Here is a 20,513-nt window from a genome sequence, read left to right on the forward strand (position 1 = left end):
TGCATTTCTTTTAGTAACTATGTGTTCAGTTTATATGGAAGCTATATGCTATGAAATCCGATCTGAATATTTTCTTCGGAGATTATATTATTACCTTAAGCAGTAATCCATGTCAAATTTCGTGAAGATACCACGTCAAATGCGAAAGTTTTCCATACAAGCCCTTGATTCCGATCGTTCGGTTTGTATGGCAGCTATATGCTATAGTGAGCCGATCTGAACGATTTGTTCGGAAATTACATTGTTGCCTTAGAAAATAACTTTTGTGAAGATATGTACATTGTCAAATGTGAAAGTTTTCTATACAAGAACTTGGTTCCGATCGTTCAGTTTGTATGGCAGCTATATGTTATAGTGTACGGATATCGGTAGTTCCGACAAATGAGCAGCTTCCTGAAAAGAAAATGACTTTTGCAAAGTTTCAAAACGATATCTTAAAAACTGGGCTAGTTCGTATATATACAGACAGACGGACAGACAGACAGACGGGCATTGGTAAATCGACTCGGCTCAATATACTGATCATTTATATATACACTTTATAGGGTCTCCGACGCTTCCTTCTGGGTGTTAAAAACTTCGTGGCAAACTTAATATACCCTGTTCAGAGTATAAAAAACACTTATAGGTATACCCTTTAAGACTTACGGATACAAAATACAACACATATATTATATATACATACATTGTTGTGGTTATGAAAAAATAATTTAATCAAATTAAAGTGAAATTAAATTGAATGCTCAGGAAAGCAACTCTTATTTAACTTGAAAGAGTTTTCGGTATAAAAGTACATTTTTTTTATTGAAACGTAATAAATGATAGTTTCACATTTCATTGAAATTGCAACTAGTGATAAATTTAAACTAACAAGCAATATTTTTCCCAATGTATGAAGTAAAACAATAAAAGCTGTAACAACAAGCTTTTCTTTTTTAAACTAAATTTAACAACTAAATATAATGATATTTGTTATTTTCTTAGATTCGTAATATATCATAAATACATTAAACGTTGTTCTTTTCAGCCTGCTATTTCTAGTCTCTCCTAGTTGTCGGGCTTCACTGTTTACATGATTTTGTAACCTTGACTTGAATGACTTCCCGAACCATTTTTAAATGAAGATTACGGTGCAGATCCGAATTGCGTTTGTACCACGGGGCATTTACCATTTTTCGCAGAACTTTGTTTTGGAATCTTTGAACCGCTTCGATGTATAACGGGGCAGCGCAACCCCATAGTTGAATTCCATATGTCCAAATAGGTTTCAAAGTTTGATTGTAGACTAAGAGTTTATTTGATGTTGTTAAGGGTGATTTTTGGCCAATCAACCAGTTTATTTTGTGGTATTTTAGTTTTAGTTCTGAAACTTTTTTTTGTATATCTTCTTCTTTTTAATTGGCGTAGACACCGCTTACGCGATTATAGCCGAGTTATCAACAGCGCGCCAGTCGTTTCTACTTTTCGCTATGTGGCGCCAATTGGATATTTCAAGCGCAGCCAAGTCCTTCCCCACTTGGCCCTTCCAACGGAGTGGAGGTCTTCCTCCTCCTCTGCTTCCCCCGGCGGGTACTGCGTCGAATACTTTCAGAGCTGGACTGTTTTCGTCCATTCGGACAACATGATCTAGCCAGCGTAGCCGCTGTCTTTTAATTCGCTGAACTATGTCGATGTCGTCGTATATCTCGTACAGCTCATCGTTCCATCGAATGCGGTATTCGCCGTGGCTAACGCGCAAAGGACCATAAATCTTTCGCTGAACTTTTCTCTCGAAAACTGTTGAGGAGACTAAACCCACGGCAGTTGGCGCAGATTGTGGGGTCTCCTTTTTTATGGATTGGGCATAGCACACTTAAATTCCAATCGTTGGGCATGCTTTCGTCCGACCATATTTAACAAAGAAGTTGATGCATGCTCCTTATCAGTTCTTCGCCGCCGTGTTTGAATAGCTCGGCCGGCAATCCGTCAGCCCCTGCCGCTTTGTTGTTCTTCAGGTGGGCAATTGCTATTCGAACCTCTTCATGGTCGGGTAATGGAACGTCGGCTCCTCCATAATTTAAGTATGCTCTGGGCATCGGGCACTAGATCAGCTTTGGGGGTTCTACAAGAGTATGCTCCGGTCTTGAAACCTTCTGTAAGCCGCCGCATTTGTTCGTAGAATTTTCGAGCAATACCCCCGTCGGCCAGCTTATCAAGCTCTTCGTACTCACGCATTTCGGCCTCTTTCTTCTTCTGCCTACAAATGCGTCTCGCTTCCCTCTTCAACTCTCGGTATCTATCCCATCCCGAATGTGTAGTGGTCGATCGTAACGTTGCGAGGCAGGCAGCCTGTTTTCTCTCCGCTGCGACACGGCACTCCTCGTCGTACCAGCTGTTCTTTTGCACTTTCCGAAAACCAATGGTTTCGGTTGCAGCTGTACGTAAGGAGTTTGAAATGCCGTCCCACAGTCCCCTTATACCGAGTTGCTGACAAGTGCTCTCAGAGAGCAGGAGTGCAACCCGAGTAGAAAATCGTTTGGCTACCTGTTGTGATTGCAGCTTCTCGACGTCGAACCTTCCTTGTGTTCGGTGGCGTGCGTTTTTTGCTGCACCGAGGCGGGTGCGAGTCTTAGCTGCAACAATATAGTGGTCCGAGTTGATGTTAGGACCTCGGAGCGCACGCACATCTAAAACACTGGAGACGTGTCTTCCGTCTATCACAACATAATCGATCTGGTTGGTAGTTTTTCGATCCGGAGACAGCCAGGTAGCTTGATGAATCTTCTTATGCTGGAATCTAGTACTACAGATAACCATATTTCGGGCCCCGGCGAAGTCAATCAGCCTCAACCCATTTGGGGATGTTTCGTCGTGGAGGCTGAATTTACCGACCGTGGTGACAAAGATACCTTCTTTGCCCACCCTGGCGTTAAAGTCGCCAAGCACGATTTTGACATCGTGGCGGGGGCAGCCTTCATAAGTGCGCTCCAAGCACTCATAAAAAGCATCTCTGGTCACATCGTCTTTCTCTTCCGTCGGGGCGTGGGCGCACATCAGCGATATGTTGAAGAACCTCGCTTTGATGCGGATTGTGGCTAGACGTTCATTCACCGCAGTGAATGATAGTACTCGGCGACGGAGTCTCTCTCCCACCCCGAATCCTACACCAAACTTGCGCTCCTTTATATGGCCACTGTAGTAAATGTCACAAGGACCTACTCGTCTCTGTCCTTGTCCCGTCCATCGCATTACTTGGACGGCGGTGATGTCAGCCTTTGTTTTTACTAGGACATCAACCAGCCGGGCAGCGACACCTTCCCAATTAAGGGACCGGACATTCCATGTGCATGCCCTCAATTCGTAGTCCTTATTTCGTTTGACATGGTCGTCATCAAAGGGGGATCTCTTATCCGAGGCTGTTGTTGGTTTTTCATTGGTGTGTCTTTTTACGTGGCGGGTCCCAAACCCAGCGCACAATCCTATGAAGGGGATGTTTCGCTTTTTCATTTTAGCTCGCCTTCAAAGGGATGTTCTTAGGCTGCCCAGAGGATACTTGGTCATAGACCGGAAGTAGTGAGCTGCTTGAGCCATGTGTAAAATGATCGTATCTGGCCACTCCCAAGTGAATGGCGATTAGAGAACTTTCCTCACTTGCGGGAACTTCTACACATGACTCCATCCTCTCCTCTCTCTCTCTCTATATGCTACTTCCAATTCAACTTTGCATCCAACCTCATACCAAGATATCTCACTGAGGTGGAATACGGGATTACTTCATTTCCAATATGTAAGGGGATGTAGTCATGTGTAGAAGTTCACGCAGGTGAGGAAAGTTCTCTCATCGCCATTTACTTGGGAGTGGCCAGAAACGATTCTTTTACACATGGCTCAAGCAGCTCACTACTTCCGGTCTTTGACCAAGTATCCTCTGGGTAGCCTAAGAACATCCATTCGAAGGCGAGCTAATGTGAGAAGGCGAAACATCCCCTGCATAGGGTTGTCCGCTGGGTTTGGGACCCGCCACGTAAAAAAACACCCCCAATGAAAGGAAGCACTGTGGGACGGCATTTCAAATTCCTGCAACCGAAGCCATTGATTTTCGGAAAGTGCAAAAGAACAACTGGTACGACGAGGAGTGCCGTGTCGCAGCGGAGAGAAAGCAGGCTGCCTACCTCGCAACGTTACGATCGACCACAACACGTGCGGAATGGGATAGATACCGAGAGTTGAAAAGGGAAGCGAGACGCATTTGTAGACAGAAAAAGAAAGAGGCTGAAATGCGTGAGTACGAAGAGCTTGATGAGCTGGCTGACAGGGGTAGTGCTCGAAAATTCTACGAAAAAATGCGGCGGCTTACGAAGGTTTCGAGACCGGAGCATACTCTTGTAGAACCCCAAAGCTGATCTAGTGCCCGATGCCCAGAGCATACTTAAATTATGGAGGGAACACTTCTCCAGCCTGCTGAATGGCAGTGAACGCACAACGCCAGGAGAAGGCGAACCCGATTCCCCAATCGATGACGATGGAGCAGACGTTCCATTGCCCGACCATGAAGAAGTTCAAATAGCAATTGCCCGCCTAAAGAACAACAAAGCGGCAGGGGCTGACGGATTGCCGGCCGAGCTATTCAAACACGGCGGCGAAGAACTGATAAGGAGCATGCATCAGCTTCTTTGTAAAATATGGTCGGACGAAAGCATGCCCAACGATTGGAATTTAAGTGTGCTATGCCCAATCCATAAAAAAGGAGACACCACAATCTGCGCCAACTACCGTGGGATTAGCCTCCTCAACATCGCATATAAGGTTCTATCGAGCGTATTGTGTGAAAGATTAAAGCCCACCGTCAAGAAACTGATTGGACCTTATCAGTGTGTCTTCAGACCTGGAAAATCAACAACCGACAAAATATTCACCATGCGCCAAATCTTGGAAAAGACTCGTGAAAGAAGAATCGACACACACCACCTCTTCGTCGATTTCAAAGCTGCTTTCGACAGCACGAAAAGGAGCTGCCTTTATGCCGCGATGTCTGAATTTGGTATCCCCGCAAAACTAATACGGCTGTGTAAACTGACGTTGAGTAACACCAAAAGCTCCGTCAGAATCGGGAAGGACCTCTCCGAGCCGTTCGATACCAAACGAGGTTTCAGACAAGGCGACTCCCTATCGTGCGACTTCTTCAACCTGCTTTTGGAGAAAATAGTTCGAGCTGCAGAACTAAATAGAGAAGGTACCATCTTCCATAAGAGTGTACATCTCCTGGAGTATGCTGATGATATTGATATCATCGGCCTCAACACCCGCGCTGTTAGTTCTGCTTTCTCCAGGCTGGACAAGGAAGCACAGAAAATGGGTCTGGCAGTGACCTGTTGACAGTCATAACTTTGAAGTTGTAGATAATTTCGTCTATTTAGGAACCAGTATTAACACCACCAACAATGTCAGCCTGGAAATCCAACGCAGGATTGCTCTTGCCAACAGGTGCTACTTCGGACTGAGTAGGCAAGTGAAAAGTAAAGTCCTCTCTCGACGAACAAAAACTAAGCTCTATAAGTCGCTCATAATTGCCGTCCTGCTGTATGGTGCAGAAGCTTGGGCGATGACAGCAACCGAGCAGTCGACGTTACGAGTTTTCGAGAGAAAAATTCTGCGAAAGATTTATGGTCCTTTGCGCATTGGCCACGGCGAATACCGCATTTGATGGAACGATGAGCTGTACAAGATATACGACGACATCGACATAGTTCAGCGAATTAAAAGATAGCGGCTACGCTGGCTAGGTCATGTTGTCCGGATGGATGAAAACACTCCAGCTCTGAAAGTATTGGACGCAGTACCCGCCGGGGGAAGCAGAGGAAGAAGAAGACCTCCACTCCGTTGGAAGGACCAAGTGGAGAAGGACCTGACTTCGCTTGGAATATCCAATTGGCGCCACGTAGCGAAAAGAAGAAACGACTGGCGAGCTGTTGTTAACTCGGCTATAATCGCGTAAGCGGTGTCCTGTACACCTGTTTTTATCGGCTGTAACATAGTATATGATTGTCCCTGCTTGATTCTGAAGTATCGGTTGTTCAGATAGGATTCAACTAGTCCGGTTAGATACTGTGGAAAGTGAAGTCTTAATTTATGAAGTAAGCCATGGTGCCGTACTCTATCGAACGACTGCGATACGTCAAGGAAAATAGCTGTGCAATTGTGCTTTTTTTCCATCGCATCTTCAATTATCCTCGTTATTCGATGAACTTGATCGATTGTGGAATGTTGAGATCTAAATCCATATTGATGAATGGGTATAAGTTCCTTTTCTTCAATTATGTTCTGAAGTCTTCTTATGATTACAGCTTCAAGTAGTTTGGACAAAATAGACATCAGGGAAATTGGACGATATGACGAGGCTTCATGTGCGCTTTTGCCAGGTTTTTGTACCATAATGATTTCAGATACTTTCCATGAGAGTGGGACGTATCTGAGATTTAAGCAAGCGTTTATTATCGTCGTAAGCTTTGCTATTGCTTTTCGATTTAGATTTTTTAGTATATCAGCAGCAACCAAGTCGAAACCGGGAGCCTTTTTTGGTATAAATCTATCTTTAATAATATTTTCTACTTCTTTATTTGTTGTTGGTTGGATTTCACCCACGTATTGCCATTCTTGCAGCTGTGGTAGAGTGCCATTGAACGCAAAAGGACTAAATGTTTTTGTTAGTTTCTCTGAGAAAACTTTCGCTTTTTCTTCGCGCTTCTGGCCCAGGATAAGTTTGGCTTTCTGAGGGGTGCATTCGGCAATATTGGTTTCTTAGCACTTTTTATAGCTTTCCAAAGGGAATAATCCCTATGTTTGTTTGGCGTTAATAACTCAATATAATTAGAAATATTTTGATTTGTAAATAACTTTATTTTGGTGCCAAAAATCTTAGTTAAATTGTTTAGTTCTGTTTTATACTGAGGAAATCGCATGATTTGCCATTTTTACGTAGTTTTCTTTTTTTCTTTATGAGTTCCAAAATATCGGAAGGATATTTGGTGTAAAAGTTTCTTTGTTTGGGCACACGAGTACTTTCCCAAGCCGATTCTTGAATAGTTTTCGTAAATGCATGAACTTCATATTCTAATATATCTTTAGTAGTTATATTTATTTTAGAATCAATAGTTTTGTCAAGCATAACTTTGAAATACTCCCAGTCCGTATGTCTATTAAAGAGATAAGGTGGTATGTCGATTTCTTGTAGATGGCCATTCAAGATTAGATATACTGGCGAGTGGTCCGAATTTAAGTCCAATCCATTTTCCATGGTAATGAATTTCTTAGATATTTGTCGAGTGATGAAACAGTCGATCAGGTCAGGCAGTTTTCTTGTGTCGGAAGGCCAGTAAGTCGGCTTGCCAGTAGACATAAAGTCGCATCCGGTAGCCATAGCAGCTTTAAAAAGCTCTCTTCTCTTCGGTGTCGTAACTCTTGAGCACCATTAGGAGTGTTTTGCGTTAAAGTCACCACCCATGATGAATTTTCCATGGTGTTTTAGTATAAGTTCCGTGTACATGTCCATTTTGATATTGTGTCTAGGTGGGCTATCTAAATCGATAAAATATATAAACCGCTCACCAAATCGAAACCTCGAATAACATAAATGACACAAAAGACTTAACATAAATGTCTGATAAAAAAGTGATATCCTATTCATGCCACATATCGGGGCACAAAAGTCCATATTAATGTAAATTTCACAACATATTACTAATATCATAATTTCTCTCACAGAGTAATATGGACGTGGATATGGTATCATCGTCAACGCCAACCATGCGTTCGGCAGTTTTCGCCCCTCGCTCTGAAGCTGCTCCAATAGCAGCATCCCGGACCAACACTGCACCAGCAGCGCCTAGAACAACGACAGGCTCCACCTGCGACAACGGCTCCGCGTCAAAGCGCGCCAGCATTACCAGCGGATCTGCAACAATTTCGTTGTCCACTATGCCGCCGCCTGCATCGGCTATCGCACTGCGGTATCTTCAACGGCATGCCGCCTATGCAACGCCAACAGGTGGCACAGGCGCACGGGTATTGCCTGAATTGTCTGGCAACTTCCCACGCAACTCAGGAGTGCCCATCACATAATCGTTGCCAAATCTGTATGCGGGCTCATCATACGCTGCTGAACCGCACTACCAGACGCGACTCCGGGCGCCCACCAGCTCCTCGCACCAGCGGTAACGTCAGGCGTTCTCAAAGAAATCTTGTGACGGCTTACCGCCGGCGTGGACCCTCTCCAGCAGAATCTCGTCCCTGGCGCCAAAACCGGACAACATCAACACGGCGCCATCAGCTTAGGCCGCAATCCCGGCGGTCAACAGACCTCAGAAGCGTTGTAACTACGCTACAGCAGCTTCAGCGGCTTCTAGGCTAAATACTCGCCTAGGGGGGCCGGGATGGCTAAATGAGTAGCGACGTTGCATCAGATTTACATCATTTCACCACACCGAATCACATTAACACACACACGCACATGCACCAAAACGCGATGACGTTCTACATTCTAATTAGAACAAAAGGAAAAGAGAAAGGCTCCCGCGCACCTTTTGTCGATACGACGTCGATCGATAAACATCTCCGTTTTCGCAGCATCCCGGTTCTTTCCGCTAGTTACCCGCCTGTATGTATATACATATATATCTATATTTAACGTTTTCTAAAAACTACTGTTTGGCAATTTGTAGTCGCGTTTGCTCATTTTGTACATGTATATATATAACATACATATATTTTAACTCTAACTTAAATTTTAAAACACATTTGTTATACCATTTTTGAAGTGCATTTCATAAAAATAAAAGTTTATAACGATTCTTTGGAATCTAGTGCATTTTTGTTTTTAAAAGAAAGTGTGAGTGGCCAACAAGGTGAGTTATTATACACTTATTTTTCCGGAACTAGATTCAACCGATATGGTCGTGGTTTGGAATTCCGGGACACTTGTATTAATTTCTTCGTAGTGGGGAATATTATCTCTGATAATTATGGCACTCCCCCCTCTCGCATTGTTATTTGGGTGGTTTGAGCAATAGGTCTTGTAGTTTCTGAATTTAACGAATGTTTCATTAGTAAAATGGGTTTCTGATATCAGGGGGAATTCTACTCTAGAAGCATGAATTTCAGATAATTTTTAAAGTGTCGTAAAAAGAAGGCAATTAATGTTTTTACTATCCATTTTTTTATAGTGTTTTTACTGATATCTTAAGAATACAGAAAAAAAATTTTACAAAAAAATATTAAAAATTAAAATAGTTAGAGGGGGGCGGGGCGATGGCGGGAGACAGGTGTAAAAAAAATGGCGCATCCTGGTGACATTGATCCTGACTCTCCTGGTGGTCTGAAAAAAAAACTCAAAAGAAATTCTTAATCAGTAAGGATGCTGTTATGGTCCCTACCTCAGGGAACACGAAAATTTTTTTTTTGAAAAATTACGACTGCCTGAAAATAAAAATAATTTTTACGCTTTTTTTTGAAATTCCTGAATTTTTTTAAAATATTAAAAACAAAAATTTTGGCACTATGCTTATAGGAACGATAAAGGATTATATAAAGAAGGTTCACAGAAAATTTCAAGTAAATCGGTTGTATAGAACTTGAAATAATGCCGGTACCGTGTGGAAAAAAGTAGTTTCGAGAAAAACGCGTTTAAAAAATTCGATACGGCCGAACCGGGCTAGGTACTGCGTCACTAAAGTAATGACTTACTTTTATATCTATTGTTGTATTATCCGGGCTCGGAGGCTTCAGCGTTTCATCTGGTGAAGAATTCGCTTTGCGTTTCTTAGTTTCCCCACTTTTTTCTTTTTTAATAACCAATTTGTTTAATTTTCAAGCTCTTCTTCGTTCGTTTCGGCTACAAAAGTCGATTTTGGTGAAGAAGAAGGCGTTTCATTGGTATATTTGATTAGCGATTTCCTTAAATTTTCATTTTGGAGTTTAAGTGTCGCATTTTCATTTTTTAGCTCAGTGTTCAAAGCTTATATTTTTTTAACACGTTCTAGCAACATACCTAATTGGTTACGTGGTGATCCCCCACCAGGAGACGGGGTTTGTATGTCGATCACGATCTAATGGAAATGTGGTTACGTTACGTGATATAAACTGCCTTATCAACTGCTCTACCGACTGTGCAGATAATGTAGTGTCTCCGGCCACCTACAACTAAACAGCTGGTTTGCTGTGTGACAGGTACAGCTGAAAATTACTTCAGATGTGCGAAGGAGAATCGTAGCGCATGAACGATTGAGTGTTTTTTATTTTGTTTTAATTATTGTATTTTATTTTTTTTTTTGTTATTGCTTTAAATTTTTATGATTTTGTGTTAAATTATTTATGGTTTTCAAACTCTAATGCAGATAATTGATGTACTCCGTGATGTCAACGATGTTAAGGACCTCCGGCGAATCTGTCTGCAAATTTACACAGCCTGGATTACACGTTAATTAAGATAATTTGGGAAGCACACCCAACTGTTGACCGTTCACTTTGACCGTACACTCAGCTAAAGTAAAAAGTACATAAGCACTATTATATTATATACGGCAATTTAAAAGGTTTTTATACTCTCGCAACAAAGTTGCTAAGGAGAGCATTATAGTTTTGTTCACATAACGGTTGTTTGTAAGTCCTAAAACTAAAAGAGTCAGATATAGGGTTATATATACCAAAGTGATCAGGGTGACGAGTAGAGTTGAAATCCCGATGTCTGTCTGTCCGTCCGTCCGCCCTTGCAAGCTGTAACTTGAGTAAAAATTGAGATATCATGATGAAACTTGGTACACGTATTCCTTGGTTCCATGAGAAGGTTAAGTTCGAAGATGGGCAAAATCGGCACACTGCCACGCCCACAAAATGGCGAAAACCTAAAACCTATAAAGTGTCATAACTAAGCCATAAATAAAGATATTAAAGTGAAATTTGACACAAAGGATCGCATTAGGGAGGGTCATATTTGGACGTAATTTTTTGGAAAAGTGGGCGTGGCCCCGCCCCCTACTAAGTTTTTTGTACATATCTCGGAAACTACTATAGCTATGTCTACCAAACTCTATGGAGTCGTTTCCTTAAGGTATTTCCATATACAGTTCAAAAATGGAAGAAATCGGGTAATAACCACGCTCACCTCCCATACAAAGGTTATGTTGAAAATCCCTAAAAGTGCGTTAACCGACAAACAAAAAACGTCAGAAACAATAAATTTTACGGGCGAAATGGCAGAAGGAAGCTGCCTCCAAACTTATTTTAAAAATTTAAAATGGGCATGGCGTCGCCCACTTATGGACCAAAAACCATATCTCGGGAACTGCTATACCGATTTCAATGAAATTCGGCATATAATATTTTCTTAACACCCTGATGACATGTACGAAATATGGGTGAAATCGGTTCACAACCACGCCTTTTTCCAATATAACGCTATTTTGAATTCCATCTGATGCCTTCTCTGTATAATATACACATTAGGAACCAATGATGATAGCGGAATAAAACTTTACACAAATACGGTATTTGAAAAATATGTAAATGACTGATAATGAAATCTCCATTATCACTTTATCATGCGAGAGTATAAAATGTTCGGTGACACCCGAACTTAGCCCTTCCTTACTTGTGTTTTTATTAATTTAATTCAAAACTCTTATTTGCCTAAAAGAGTTCTCGTCCAACCATACATGTGTATATACGAAATCTATCTTGGACTTCAACAAGTAAATTCAGTATTAAAAAAAAAAAATTCCTTTTTTATTGATTTTCTTTGAAACTCTACTTACATTAGAGTCTTCTTTTCGACATATTATACATATATACGAAAATTTTTATAAACTTCTACCAATCAAGTTTTTACTGAAACATTTTCGATTTATTCATTACATCTTTTAAATGAGCTCAGACTCAAAAGAACTTAACCCTCTAACCGGCCAATTTTTTTCGATTAAAAAACATTATTTTTTTATAGTTTTTGGCTAAATAAAACGTACGTTAATGTTAAAAGGTAAAAAAAAATCGAAACTTACCTTCCAGGTGAGAAAATATGTTGACCGCCAAAAGGCGGACCTGCCTGGTAACGTAATAAAAAACTTTTATTAGAGGATGATTTTATTTGAAATTTTATTCAGTTCTTTTTATTGTTTTTATGATAAATTTGAAAACATTTGTTATTGTTTGAGAGGCACAGATTTAATTTACACTTAGTACAATACATTTGTGTTTCGGAATTACATCCCGGAAGTTTGCATACTTTTTTGCCACTGCGGCTCAAAACGTCAGGCATATGTCCAACTCCATCAAAACGAATGTCATCGCGTGGATCATACGATTTCTTCAATTTTTGTATTTGTGGACTTTGGCTCTGAGGTCTACCAACAGCTCTTTTGGCGTTAGTCTCCTCATAACGACAAAGTACATCAGCCACTTCAATACGAAAATTTGGTAATTTTTTATGATAAATATCTTTACAGTTAATTCCATGAATACGCTGAAAAAGGAGGTATGAATTTACTATCGACATATCAATTAAGTGATAAAATAAACGCAAAGTCCATTTTTTTGTCTTAACTCTGATGTGATAGCGACCAAGTAAACTGTCCATCAAATCAACACCACCCATATGGCGGTTATATTCTTTAATTATATTAGGACAGTCTACATCGACGTAGGACTTATTTTTCCGATCATAACGGCATATTTTTAAGGGTTGTGAATTGCTGTTTGGTGTTTTAAATGGCTTAATTCCAGCATACGTGGATACCAGTCGTACATATTTTGTATCCTTCCATTGAACACAAGATATGTCTACTCCAAAGGCACGGCCAACAAACTCCTCTGAGTATCCACGTTCTTTATCTTTTAATTCCACTTCCTTTGTCAGCTTGCAGTTGGGTATTCTGTTAGATCGGACGGTTCCTAATGCATAAATTCCTCTGCTTCGTAAATAAACAAGAAGTGGCAGAGAGGTATAAAAATTATCAAAGTACAATATGTGGTTTTGAAATCTGGAATTGTACTTGACAACCTTATGACTACATTGGCTGTTGATCCTAAATCAGGAGTATTGGGTATTACTTTATTATCGCCAGCTCCTTTGTATACTTCAAATCTGTACGAAAAGCCATTCGAGTCACAAAGAACAAAAAGTTTCATGCCATATTTATGGGGCTTTGCGGGCATATATTGTCGAAATTTTGTCAACATTTTTGTTGAACACATTTGTTCATCAATGCACAACCGAGCTGTTTTTGGCACAGAATCAAATTGCATATTGAGTCTATCAATAAGTGGACGAATTTTATACAGTTCATCAAATCCTGATTCCTGTGGTTTTTTAATTTTTTTGGTATCATTGAAGTGAAGATATTTTCTGATTGAAAAGAACTGTTTGGAAGTCATTGCGTTTCTAACTGGCTCGAAAGAATATTTGGACCAGTAACTCTCGACACTGGGATATGGGTTCACAGACATATAAATCAATATTCCGATATATTTTTTTAAATCACACGATGTCAAAGTAAAGTTTGTAGAAACATCTTGCTGTTTTTGCATACAAATTGCTCTGATACACAATTTCATTTTGCAAGTCATCGTTGAAAAAATAATTAAAGCAAAGGAATGGTGTGGTTAATTCTTTGAATTGTTGCGGCAATTCCTACATCATTTTTTTTCAAGTTCAAGAAATTTTTTTTTCCATAAATTTTTTCTGAACTCTGGATTTTGAAGGGAAATATCTTTTATATTTCCGCTAAACTCCTCCGCATTGGATACTACTGGACTTTCACCAGCTTCAGTTTCTGGTAGAGGGGATCGTGCCCTTTTTGTTTTTGTTTTCCCAGGTTTTGATGGTAAAGACTCGTCAGACTGCTCCACATTGTTATGCACTTCTGCCAGATGTTCTTCTGAGTTTCTAAAGATATTTTCAAAATCGTTGTTTTCTGCATTATCCCACTCTTCTTCAAATGTTGCAATGTTTACGTTTGCTAATTGAAAGTCTGGGTCTTCCAAATCATCATTATCGTCGTCGAAATCGTCTTCTGAATCTGCGCCATCCACCGATTCAGCCATGAGTTCTTCAATTTCCTCATCCATTAATTTTGAGAAATTAAAATTTTTTCTTTGTGAAAACATTTTCAAACTGCTAATTGTTTCCCAGAATGTTTAAAACCCAAAAATGTTTAAAGAAAAATGAAATGATAAAGAAAATGGACTAGAGCCACGTGTATGCAAAATTTGCTTTTAACCGGCAGATCCGCCTTTAGACGTTAATTAATTTTCACCGGCTACAAACAAAGTTTTGCTAAAAACTTAACAACAAAGCACAAAACATAAAATAATATATATTTACCTATACGAAAAAATTTTTGTTCAAGCAAATCATGAATTTTAACGATTTTATACTATTTTAAAAACTCCATTTGATGCACAAATATGTATTTTACACACTTTGCCAAAAAATTGACTTTAGCACTCAACGATTTGCAACCAAATGACGAATGCTTACTGTAATTTGTTTCAATAAGAGAATTGTGTTGTTGTCAGATGATATTTACCGTTAGAACAGAGATTTGAAATATAAGAGCTGCATAGCAACATATTAAATATACACCGTCTAAAGGCAGGCTCGCCGGTTACAGGGTTAAGCCATCTCAATTGCTAAAGGTTGCAACTCAGATCTACCAGAAAATTTTAAGTCTTCGGCTCACGCCAAATATGAAAACTGCTTAGATCAGTTTGAAGAGTCAAAAACAATGATATTTGAGCAGTTAAAATTAATTAAAGCAATTGCACCTACTTCACTCACTAGAATAGAGCTGTCACAAACTCAAGTATCCACCTCAAGGTGCCCCCATGTGACACAGAAGTTTTACATGGTGGTTATGAACAATGGCCGTCCTTCCGGGACATATTTATAGCCGTTTACATAAACCATCCAAAATTATCAAATACTCAAAAGTTGTATCGTCTCCGATACAAAACAAAACGTCAAGCAGGCGTCATCGTAAAACAGTTCGCATTAAATGACGACAATTTCTATATGGCTTGGGAAGCTCTGAAATCAAGGAATGAAAACGAACGAATACTGGTAGATAAAGAAATAACGACATTAATGAACTTGTCAAAAGTTCAAAAGGTGAAGAATTTATCAAACTTCAATGCACTGTTTGTCGGTTTTATGATCCAAAACATTCCCACAGACAACTGGGACCCTATACTGGGAAATATATGCAATACCATTATTGTGGAAGCAATCGCTCTCATCAACAAAAAAATACCTCACGTGGCAACAAATGAAAGATTGTCTGACTACCCAATGTGAAATTGCGGAAAGAATAGTAGAAAAAATAGTCAGAACAAAAAAACTCAACACGATATATAAGCTTCAATAGACCCCCAGCTAGAATAAAAAAAAAAAAATCAAACAGAATTTTTTACAAACCCCAATTGTACGAACAAAGAAAACAAACGTCATGCGAATTATGTAAAAGATGGCATAAACTTATATCTTGCGAGAAGTTTAGAAACTTAAAAGTTAACGAACGAAATAATTTTGTCAGGTCAAAAAGACTTTGCACAAATTACATGTCACATGCGCACACATATAAAAATTCCAAAAGCACAAAATACATTATGCAATGTTTAATTACAGCATATATCCCATCTCACCCCAAATAAGCGCTTATACAAAAAGAACCACGGGATCAAATTCAAAAGCAAATACAGAAAACTAAAATGCTAAAAATAGCCACGAGACGCCATGCTGCTCAAAAGCACAAAAATTTCAGTTGCTACACAGCGAAAGCTCAAAGTAGACCGATTTCAGAACCAATTGCCACCGTAATAACTCAACTTGAGGAAACCTCAAACGAATGCCTCAATTCACGATTGAAGAAATTCCGAGAGTTAAGAAAACTTCCTCCCATATCAAATAAAACTATAAAGAATCAAATAATGCCAGGTACGTCATACGGCTACTACTAGAACCACAATTTTCCAATACCCCACATATTGGTAGAAAAAACAAAGACAGAACTCAGTCTAACAATATTAAAAGTTTAAATGTATGTTACTTTTCGAATCCGCAGGATGGCTTTCGCCAATAATGAAAAAAAAAAACACAATCCTGAAGAAATCCTTGGCGCATACACAAATAACAGACCTATCAAAGAAACAACCGCAAACACAATAAATACGATAACCAACTACAATGTCACAAACCCCCCAAAATATTGTTTCTTACCGTACGCACATAAAAGCAATACATACCAAATATGTTTAAAACCAATGACTTTTCCAGCATTTATTGCCAAGTATTTTGCGCTCTCGGGTACTCTATCAGAAGTACGCCGAAATGCATGCAATTGCATATACAGTACATACGTGTAATACTAGACAAAATATTCGCTTAGGGGCCTAGGGTTTTTAAATGAGTTAAGCCTCCCCCTCTGTACCCGAGAAACACTGGCGCATCCTAACATATCACGTCACAATACAACACACTCGTACTACACTAGCACAGCTCACCACACTCGAGAATAACATCACACCCAACTGAGAAGAATATGCACGAAGACACCACATAGTATACAGACAGCAGCAGCTAGCAAATAGGATTGGATCGGATCATCGCACTCAATTCTCACTTTCGCTCTTTTACTTTGATTGACATCAATTCTGCGCGAGTACTGTTTTCGTCTGTTCACCGTGGATTCCAATCATTTGTTAAATTACATTATTTACATTTTTTATTGATATTGATTTTATGTAAAGTATCAAAATTTATTTTTTATATTAAATTAAATAAAATTGTATAAGACAAAACGATAACAATGCCTCCGTTTATTAAGGTAGCATACTCCAAATACATTTCTTGCGCAAAGTTTTATCTCGTTATATTAAGCACTTTTAGGTCACTACTACTGTAATTTATATTAATATAATAATTGTTTTTGATTGTTATTTTGAAGTGCTTATTAGCGTGTTTTTTACAAGACAAGAAAAGAGTTATATCGGGTGATTTTTTAAGAGCTTGATAACTTTTTTTAAAAAAACGCATAAAATTTGCAAAATCTCATCGGTTCTTTATTTGAAACGTTAGATTGGTTCATGACATTTACTTTTTGAAGATAATTTCATTTAAATGTTGACCGCGGCTGCGTCTTAGGTGGTCCATTCGGAAAGTCCAATTTTGGGCAACTTTTTCGAGCATTTCGGCCGGAATAGCCCGAATTTCTTCGGAAATGTTGTCTTCCAAAGCTGGAATAGTTGCTGGCTTATTTCTGTAGACTTTAGACTTGACGTAGCCCCACAAAAATAGTCTAAAGGCGTTAAATCGCATGATCTTGGTGGCCAACTTACGGGTCCATTTCTTGAGATGAATTGTTCTCCGAAGTTTTCCTCAAAATGGCCATAGAATCGCGAGCTGTGTGGCATGTAGCGCCATCTTGTTGAAACCACATGTCAACCAAGTTCAGTTCTTCCATTTTTGGCAACAAAAAGTTTGTTAGCATCGAACGATAGCGATCGCCATTCACCGTAACGTTGCGTCCAACAGCATCTTTGAAAAATACGGTCCAGTGATTCCACCAGCGTACAAACCACACCAAACAGTGCATTTTTCGGGATGCATGGGCAGTTCTTGAACGGCTTCTGGTTGCTCTTCACCCCAAATGCGGCAATTTTGCTTATTTACGTAGCCATTCAACCAGAAATGAGCCTCATCGCTGAACAAAATTTGTCGATAAAAAAGCGGATTTTCTGCCAACTTTTCTAGGGCCCATTCACTGAAAATTCGACGTTGTGGCAGATCGTTCGGCTTCAGTTCTTGCACGAGCTGTATTTTATACGGTTTTACACCAAGATCTTTGCGTAAAATCTTCCATGTGGTCGAATAACACAAACCCAATTGCTGCGAACGGCGACGAATCGACATTTCACGGTCTTCAGCCACACTCTCAGAAACAGACGCAATATTCTCTTCTGTACGCACTGTACGCATTCGTGTGGTTGGTTTAATGTCCAATAAAGTAAACTGAGTGCGAAACTTGGTCACAATCGCATTAATTGTTTGCTCACTTGGTCGATTATGTAGACCATAAATCGGACGTAAAGCGCGAAACACATTTCGAACCGAACACTGATTTTGGTAATAAAATTCAATGATTTGCAAGCGTTGCTCGTTAGTAAGTCTATTCATGATGAAATGTCAAAGCATACTGAGCATCTTTCTCTTTGACACCATGTCTGAAATCCCACGTGATCTGTCAAATACTAATGCATGAAAATCCTAACCTCAAAAAAATCACCCGATATATATATTACATTATATTACAAGTAAACGATTACAAGTATATATATATAACTCTTTTCCCCTTTTTTATATAAAAATGATCAGGATAACGAAATGATTTGACTGTCTGTCCGTTCATCCGTGCAAACTCTAACGTCAGTAAACATTAAGATATCCTGATGAAAATTGGTATATGCGTTCCTTGACAAAGAAAGTAGTAAGATGCGCGTAATCCCAAAAATGCCACGCCCATAAAATACCGTTAACCGAAAACATATAAAGTGCCATCTTCTTCCTTTTCTTAATTGGCGTAGACACCGCTTACGCGATTATAGCCGAGTTAACAACAGCGCGCCAGTCTTTTCTTCTTTTCGCAACGTGGCGCCAATTGGATATTCCAAGCGAAGCCAAGTCCTTCTCCACGTGGTCTTTCCAACGGAGTGAAGGTCTTCCCCTTCCTCTGCTTCCCTTGGCGGGTACTGCGTCGAATACTTTCAGAGCTGGAGTGTTTCGTCCATTCAGACGACATGATCTAGCCAGCGTAGCCGCTGTCTTTTAATTCGCTGAACTATGTCAATGTAGTCGTATATCTCATACAGCTCATCGTTCTATCGAATGCGATATTCGCCATGGACAATGCGCAAAAGACCATACATCTTTCGCAGAACTTTTCTCTCGAAAATTCTCAACGTCGTCTCATCAGTTGATGTCTTCGTCCAAGTCTCTGCACCACGGGGATTATGAGCGATTTATAGTTTGGCTTTTGTTCGTCGAGAGAGAATTTTACTTCTCAACTGCTTACTCAGTCCAAAGTAGCATCTGTAGACAAAAGTTATTCTGCGTTGGATTTCGAGGCTGACATTGTTGTTGCTGTAAATTCTTGTTCAAATATAGATTTAATTATCTACAACTAGTCGCGAGTACCACGACTGTTTGTTTGATGACAGGAGATATTTGATGATATATGACGCATGGTGAATATCTGGTCGATTGTTGATTTTCCAGGTTTAAAGCCACACTAATAAAGCCTAATCAGCCCACCGGCTTTAATCTTTCGCACAATATGCTTGATAGAACCTTATACTTAGAGACTTATCTCTCGATTGTTGGCACAGATCGTGGGGTCTCCCTTTTTGTGGATTGGGCAGACCACACTTAACTTCAAATCGTGGGACATGCTTTCGTCGGTCAGTTTGTCAAGCTCACCGTTCTCACACTTCTCTCCCTTTTTTTTGTTGACTGCAAATGGGTCTTACTTTCCTCTTCAACTCTCGGCATCTATCACATCCCGCACGCGTTGTGGTTGATTGTAGTGTTGCGAGGTAGGCTGCCTTTTCTTTTCTCTTCGCCGCGACACAGCACTCCTCGTCGTAGCAGCTGTTTTTTTGGATTTTCCAAAAACCAATGGTTTCGTTTGCAACTGTACGTAAGGAGTTTGAAATGCCGTCCCACAGTTATCTTATACCGAGTAGTTGAGGAGTGCTCTCAGAGAGCAGAAGTGCGATTCGAGTCGAAAATCGTTTGGTTATCTATTGTAATTGCAGCTTTCCGACGTCGAACCTTCTTTGTGTTTGTTGACGTGCGTCTTATGCTGCACAGAGGCGGGTGCGAAGATAGTATTCCAGGTCGATGTTAGGATCTCGGATTGTAGGCACATCTAAAACACTGGAGACATGTCTTCTGTCTATCACAACATGAACGACCTGGTTGGTAAGTTTTCGATCCGAAGACAGCCAGGTAGCTTGATGTATTTTCTTATGCTAGAATTTTGTTTTTCAAATAACCATATTTCGGGCTCTGGAGAAGTTGATCATCCCCAACCCATTTAGGGAGACTGAATTTACCTACTGTTGTGCTGAAAATACCTTCCCTGCCCACCCTGGCGTTAAAGTCGCCAAGCACGATTTTGAGATCGTGGCGGAGCAGCTCTCATATGGCGCTCCAAGTGTTCATAGAAACCATTTGTCATTACATCATCCTTCTCTTCCGTTGGGGCGTGGGCACAAATCAGGGATATGTTAAATACTACGCTTTGATGCGGATTGTGGCTAGACGTTCATCCACCGTAGTGAAGAATAGTGCTCGGCGACGGAGTCTCACTCCCACAACGAATGCGACACCAAACTTGCGCTCTTTTATATGATCACTTTAGGAAATGCCACAAGGACCTACTCCCCTCAAGCCTTGTCCCGAGGACATCAAACAGCTTGGCATCGGCACCTTT

At 40.1% G+C, this 20,513-nt stretch overlaps 1 long non-coding RNA gene and 1 pseudogene across 1 annotated transcript in view; one reads left to right on the forward strand and one right to left on the reverse strand.

The window, feature by feature from the left end:
- LOC126764341 (uncharacterized) overlaps positions 1–20,513 on the reverse strand; it is a 473,995-nt gene that overhangs the window by 28,862 nt on the left and 424,620 nt on the right. The window contains exon 2 of the long non-coding RNA XR_007667954.1: positions 4,844–4,864. This is a non-coding gene — a long non-coding RNA (uncharacterized LOC126764341). The remainder of the gene's footprint in view (positions 1–4,843; positions 4,865–20,513) is intronic.
- Positions 7,747–8,531, forward strand: LOC126764183 (uncharacterized; annotated as a pseudogene).

Source organism: Bactrocera neohumeralis, unplaced genomic scaffold (genome assembly GCF_024586455.1).
Source record: "Bactrocera neohumeralis isolate Rockhampton unplaced genomic scaffold, APGP_CSIRO_Bneo_wtdbg2-racon-allhic-juicebox.fasta_v2 cluster09, whole genome shotgun sequence".
NCBI lineage: Eukaryota > Metazoa > Arthropoda > Insecta > Diptera > Tephritidae > Bactrocera > Bactrocera neohumeralis.